The 6,929-nt window shown below is 43.2% G+C and overlaps 1 non-coding gene across 1 annotated transcript; it reads left to right on the top strand.

The window, feature by feature from the left end:
- Positions 1 to 2,131: 2,131 nt before the first annotated feature.
- LOC120272846 lies at positions 2,132 to 2,238 on the top strand. The gene has a single exon (XR_005540381.1). It is a non-coding gene; the product is annotated as a small nucleolar RNA R71 (small nucleolar RNA).
- Positions 2,239 to 6,929: the final 4,691 nt, after the last annotated feature.

The raw sequence follows: 6,929 nt of genomic DNA, 5'->3' as shown, positions 1-6,929 counted from the left end.
CCTCCCAAGAAGCGCTTGTTTAATGTCACGAGCCTGACGTACCTCATTCCTTACCTCATGGGGGCTCAAAGAGTTTGATGCCACCCCCAGTTTCGTTTGTAGCATTGTTTCGTCCCGGCAAATTCAGTGATAACATTGAAAAGACCTCAAATTGTTCATGAGTAGAGAGGGTTGAAAAATTTACCTTTCCTCCATGAGAAGTAGGGTGATGAGGTTTGTTACCTTTCTTCTTTCTCCCATGAATCTCCCTCCACATCTTCTTGACAAATGACTCTTTTTTTTCTTTTTCCTTAGCATTAGTGCAAGGCACCCTCTCTTTTGGTTGCTTCAAATTACGAATTTGAGGGTGTTAGTGAGGCTCTCCTTGTTCTTCATTCTCCAACTCTCCCAAGTATTCATCCAAGGGATTTATAGAGAGCACCCCCTGCACACAATTAGAAATCAATCTATCAGTTTCATCAACAAAGTAAAGTGTGTCATCATGATCTAAAGAATGTTTCATGGCGGCCGGCAAAGTGTACACCACTTCCTCATCTCCGACTCTTAATGTTACTCCTCCTTTTAAGTCAATCAAGGCACCCGAGGTGCTGAGGAATGGCCGGCCAAGAATCAGTGGTATCTCCACGTCATCATCTATGTCCATGATGATGAAATCCACGGGAAAAAAAAATTTGTCCACTCGGACAATTACATCTTCAACAATCCCACGAGGCTTTCTTGTTGATCGATCCGCCAATTGTAAGGTCATCCTCATGGGCCTCAACTCATCCAAGCCAAGTTTCAAATACATGGTGTATGGCATGACGTTTATGCTAGCCCCCGAATCCGCTAGAGCATTTTCTTGGATTCCACCTTCAAGCAAGCATGGGATAATGAAGCTTCTCGCATCTTTTAACTTTTGTGGGAGCTTCTTTTCGAGAATGGCCGAGCAATTCCCTGTAAGTGCAACTGTGCCCTCTTCCTCCAACTTTCTCTTGTTCGTGAGGAGCTCTTTTAAAAACTTGGCATATTTTGGCATTTGAGTCAACGCTTCAACTATCAGGATGTTCAAATGGAGTTGTTTGAAGATGCTCATGAATTTTCTGAAGTGAACATCCTCCTTCTCATGCTTCAATCTGGTTGGATAAGGGATTGGAGGCTTATACTCAGATGATTTTGTTGGTCCTTGTTGTTCGAAATTGTCATTTCTTCCCTGATTTTTGTCTTCACTGTTTTCTTCAACTAGCTTGGTGTCTTCCCCGGAGGCTACCCCACTTTTCTTGACACTTGGGTCAACTTTGACCCTTGTCTCCACTTGCTTCCCACTTCTAAGAGCAATGGCCTTTAAGTGCTCCCTTGGATTTTCTTCCGTGTTACTCGGAAGACACCCTAGGGGACGTTCAGAATTTACCTTCGTGAGTTCCCCTACTTGATGCTCAAGTGACTTCACCGAAGCTTGGAGGTTTCTCAAAATAGAACCTATCTCACTAAACTGTTCGCCGTGCTGAGTGAGTTGAGCATTCACCTTGCCAAATTGTGCATCCATGCTACTAGTTAGATTATTGAACCTATCATTTGTACTGAGCATGAACTTGGCAAGGACCTCTTCAGTAGAAAACTTCCTCTCAAAGGCCGGTTGTTGGAGTTGAGATCCTTGAGATAGTGCACCTCTTTATTGTTGTTGGCCTTGGTTCCATGAAAAATTTGGGTGGTTCTTCCACCCCGGATTGTATGTTGAGCTATACGGGTTCCCTTGATTTCGTTGCCCCCAATGTAGTCAACATTCTCAATGCAAGCAACAGAGAAGCTGGCAATTGGACATTGGGCTGCATCATGCCCACCACCACAAGTATTACAATTCATCACTGATTCTGACCTCGAACTATTGCCCATAAGAAGATCAAGCTTTCGAGTCAACACATCAACCTTCGCGGCCAAGGCATCATTGCTACTAACTTCATAAAGCCCAGCAGTCTTTTGTGTAGATCCTCTTGAGGCCCAATGTGATTCATTGCTTGCCATAGACTCAAGTAATTGCTCGGCCTCATCGGGATACTTGTTGCTAAGGGACCCACCCGCTGCGGCATCGATGAGTTGGTGAGTAGCATAATTCAGCCCATTGTAAATGATTTGTACTCGCATCCATGAGGCAAAACCATGATGGGGGCACCTTCTAAGGAGATCCTTGAATCTTTCATAAGCTTCAAACAATGTCTCGGACTCCCCTTGTTTAAAGGCTGAAATTTCTTGCCTCAACTTCGCCGCTTTGCTTGGGGAAAAGTATCTCCCTAGGAATTTCTCAACCATATCCTTCCATGTTTTAATAGATAACGGAGATAATGATGTAAGCCAACGATATGCCCCGTCTCTCAAACTGAAGGGAAATAGCCTCAAACGGATAGCATCATCGGACACCCCAATAATCTTGAATGTAGAGCAAATTTGGAGGAACCGGGAAAGGTGGTCATGTGCATCTTCATTCGCGAGACCATTGAATTGAACCGAGTTCTGGACCATGCCGATTGCACTAGCTTTAATTTCAAAATTGTTGGATGCCACGGATGGTGCTTGAACACTAAACTCATCACCCGTGAATTGGGGTCTTTCATATTCGGATAGAGTGCGACGCTCTTCGGCCATGATTGAAGACTCTCTATCCTCAATTTCAATGTTTTGTGTACCCTAACCTTCACCAACTTCTCTCAATCTCCGATGCAAAGTTCTTTCAATTTCACTATCCGGTGTAATCAATGTCGATGGATTTGAGCGTGTCATGCACAGTACCTTGTAAAACCAAAAAAGATGATAGAAAGTTAAGATCGAAGGAAAAGAAAAATAACGATAAAAAACAAATGAGTAAAGAATGAAATGGCTAGAGTAATAATCTAAAAGTTTCCTAGAATTCCTTAAAGCTCCCCGGCAATGGCGCCAAAAACTTGATTGCTTCCCCGCAAGTGTACGGGATCGCCAAGTAATACCTCCCGTGAAGACACGAGGATCATATTCCACGGTGCTAAGGATCTCCTATTACTCCTTCTCGAGCTATTATCTAGCCTAAGATCTCAAATGATGGATTTTTACTCTACTAAAGCAATTAAAACTAAAATGAGATTATGACCAAATTAGAGAGAACAAGCAATGGGCAAGCAAGAAATACAAAATAATGCAAAGGCCTATGGATGTGGATCCCCTTGAGGGGTTATCATGTAACATGGATGATGATTTAAAGATGCAAGGGTAAAATGGACCATGAGATTCCAAGTTTAGAACAACCCCAATTTCTCGGCTATTGAACCCTAGTCCCATATGAACATAGATAGGAATTTCTCCCAAATCTACATCCCTACGATTGCATTAAGTATGAGGAAATCTCGCTTAGGAATGAACCTACTCTTCTTCGGATTAAACCTACATGGAGGGCTACCAAACACCCAATCTCTCGGCGTGATGATACAAGTATCCCCTTCTAATCCATTCATGATCTAATACATGCAAGCAAGTCACATCTACATGCATCACTTATAAAAGAGCTACGGATTTCTCCTTAATGTAGCACTTAGCATGAAAACAATGGATTAGATCTCAAAAATTACCCAAGCAAAGAATTAACAAGTAATCATCCAAAAATACATGATAAACCCCCAAGGTTCACCAACACTCGGTGGCCTTGGGGGTCTAGTGTATCATCATCCCACAACAAGTAACATAATCAAGTAAAAACACACAAGAAAAGCATGAGTGACACTCCCTAGATGAAATGGTGTAGGAGGAGGTAGAATGTATGCCGAATGATGCTTCCCTCGCCAAAGGAATGCCGAATGATGCTTCCTCTAGCCGCGGGTCTCCTTCCTTCAAAGCGTGGTAGATCTCCCCTTTGAATGATGTTGCTTCTTGCCTTGAGAATCTTGGACCTTGGGGTTAGATGATCTTCTAGCTTCCTTGCCCTTCTTCTCCTCCCCAAGGTCGCTCAAAAACCTCTCAAGTGTCTCCCCAAAATCAGCCAAGAAAAGGTCTAGAAAAAGCCTAGCTGAAAAAAGTCCCCAATATCTGCCCTAAAGTTGGTATTTATACCCCCCTGAGGAATACGGGTCATATGGGGGTCGTATGAGGGTCGTATGGCACCCAAAAACCATAGATTCGCGATCCATACGGGGTGCATATGGCCCCCATACTGGGTATTATGGAATTCCTGTTTTCTTCTCTTTTTGCCCAAATGATATCTTCTTGTTCTCCATGGCTTCCTTATGCCCTACAAAGCAAATAGAAGACGATTAAGCATAAATTGGGCATCAAACCTCACAAAATTCATGCAAAGTGAATACGATAATTATATGAAAACACCTACATTTAGACACTTATCAAATCCTTACATATATAGTCCCAAATCTAAGGTCAACTATGCCTAACTCTATACATGTCCCGGAGGAGAAATCAAACAATCTCAACACCTCGCACTCGCATAGAGTTGCAATGAGCTCTAAGGATTCCAAGTGATAAATCTCTTCCAAGATTTAGACCTAACCCTTGGTCCAGGCGGAATGTCCCTAGCCACAATTAAGCCCTAGATACTAAGATCATCTCAATGCTTCAATCCATTGCACGCGCAACTAGGCCCCATCGAAGGTTCATCCCTTAGACCATTCACTCTATTATGGGTGCAAAGAACTCGAGGAACGGAGGTAGAATCTATCACGTCGGAGAGAAAAGGGACACTCCTGTACCTCTCGACTCACCCTCTCAACCCTCTCCAACCTAGCTTTGTCTAACGCTCGTGGTGTGTCACTAACTCACAAGGTTACCAACAAGAATTCTAAACCCTAGTGTCACTCTAGGGGAAATGTTCATACAATCAAGCATTCAAGGTTGGAATTCACAATAAACATCAATTTATTGAAAGCATAATAAAAACGTTCAATGAAGCGAATACATCCTAGGGTTCACAATCACCCAAGTACCCACTAGGGGTTTAGCTCTCCATGGAGCTAAGTACAATCAAAGAAATTGAATGTAAAAGCAATGAATCCATAAAGAAACCCCCTCGATGGTCGTGTCGATGGTCTTGTGGAAAGTGCTCTACTCGTCGTCCAAGGATTCACTCGTCCCGTATAGGATACGCCTCGACGGAAGCTCCCCTACCAACGTTCTTTCTCAAGAATGATGATGTCGGAGCCATAGAACCTCTCCAAACCATTGGCCAATACCACTCAAAACCCTAGATGAAGCCCTCTCTCAAGTTGGGGAAAAGATGGAGAAAAAAATACCAAAATCGGATCTGATTCGGCTTTAAATAGGGCAGGAATCGGGCGACTACACGGGCGTGGATGCTTCACGCGCCCGTGGGGAATTTCCACACGGGTGTGGTTAATTTCCACACGCCCATAACCTGCTACAGTACTATGCCAAAAATACTCCCGAATCCACTTTCATCGAGGTAACATAAACGGGCACACGTTTATGCCGTGGATAGCTTTGCTTCTTCAATGACAGATAAGTTGATGGAGATCTTGTTCTATGTTCATAAGTTAGAATGCTTGAGTGTGACTGCCGTTGTGCCCCTCCAAATGGTTGTGCAAACTCAAATACGGGGAGGTTGGCACACAGTCTAGCATCTCGCACCTGACTTATATCTTAGCGTTTGAACCTTAGTAAGATTTCCTCCAAAATCGGTGCATTGTGATCCACATTGGCTTCTTTCCTTCATAATTGGTTTCACAACCCTACCTGCATAAAAATAACATAAAAACACACATATTAATGTAAAAACCCGAGAAAAGTAATGTTTAACATAAGGAAAGAATGCTTCGCATTCATATCACACAAGCACTTATCAAGCCCTCCATGGAGCTAAGTACAATCAAAGAAATAGAATGTAAAAAGCAATGAATCCATAGAGAAACCCCCTCGATAGTCGTGTCAATGGTCTTGTGGAGAGTTCTCTACTCGTCGTCCAAGGATTCCCTCGTCCGGTTTAATATACGCCTCGACGGAAGCTCCCCTACCAACCTTCTTCCTAAGGAATGATGATGTCGAAGCCGTAGAACCTCTCCAAAAAAAACCTAGCGAATGCCCCTCAAAACCCTAGTCGAAGCCCTCTCTCAAGTTGGGGAAAAGATTGAGAAGAGAATGCTGAAATCGGGGCTGAATCGGCTTTAAATAGGGCTGGAATCGGGCGACCACACGGGCCTGTGAATCTTTCACACGCCCATGTGGAATTTCCCACACGGGCATGGATAATTTCCAATGCCCGTGTGGATTCTCTGAATTCCTGTTTTCTCGGCCGGCTGTGAACAGTGCTGCTACAGTACTTTGTTGCGGTTTTCTTCTACAGTATCTGCCTGAATAGCTTCCCGAATCCATGCTTTCATCGGGGTAACGCAAACGGGCACACGTTCACATCATGGATCACTTGCCTCTTTAATGACGGACAAATTGGTGGAGATCTTGTTTTATGTGCATAAGTCGGAATGTTTGAGTGTGACTGTCCTTGTGGCCCTCCAAATGGTTGTGCTAACTCAAATACGAGGTGGTTGGCACACACTCTAGCATCTCACAACTGACCTATGTCTTCACGTTTGAACCTTAGCAAGATTTCCTCCAAAATCGGTGCATTATGATCCACATTGGCTTCTTTCCTTCATACTCGGCCTCACAACCCTACCTGCACAAAAGTAACATAAAAACACACATATTAGTGTAAAAACCCGAGAAGAGTAATGCTCAACATAAGGAAAGAATGCTTCACATTCATATCACACAAGCACTTATCAGTTAAGCATTACTTTTATTAGGTTTTAACGCCAATACATGTGTATTTGTGTTACTTTGGTGTATGTAGGGTTGTGGAGCCAAATATATAAGAAAGAAGCTAATGTAGATTGTTAATGCACTATTTGATGAAATCTTGGAAGGAACAACGCAAAAACACAAGTTGGATTTAATGATACGTGAAT

This window comes from Dioscorea cayenensis, chromosome 11 (genome assembly GCF_009730915.1).
Source record: "Dioscorea cayenensis subsp. rotundata cultivar TDr96_F1 chromosome 11, TDr96_F1_v2_PseudoChromosome.rev07_lg8_w22 25.fasta, whole genome shotgun sequence".
In the NCBI taxonomy this organism is placed as follows: Eukaryota; Viridiplantae; Streptophyta; class Magnoliopsida; order Dioscoreales; family Dioscoreaceae; genus Dioscorea; species Dioscorea cayenensis.
Note: the sequence above shows the minus strand (reverse complement) of the source record. Positions and strands in the feature narration are given on the sequence as shown.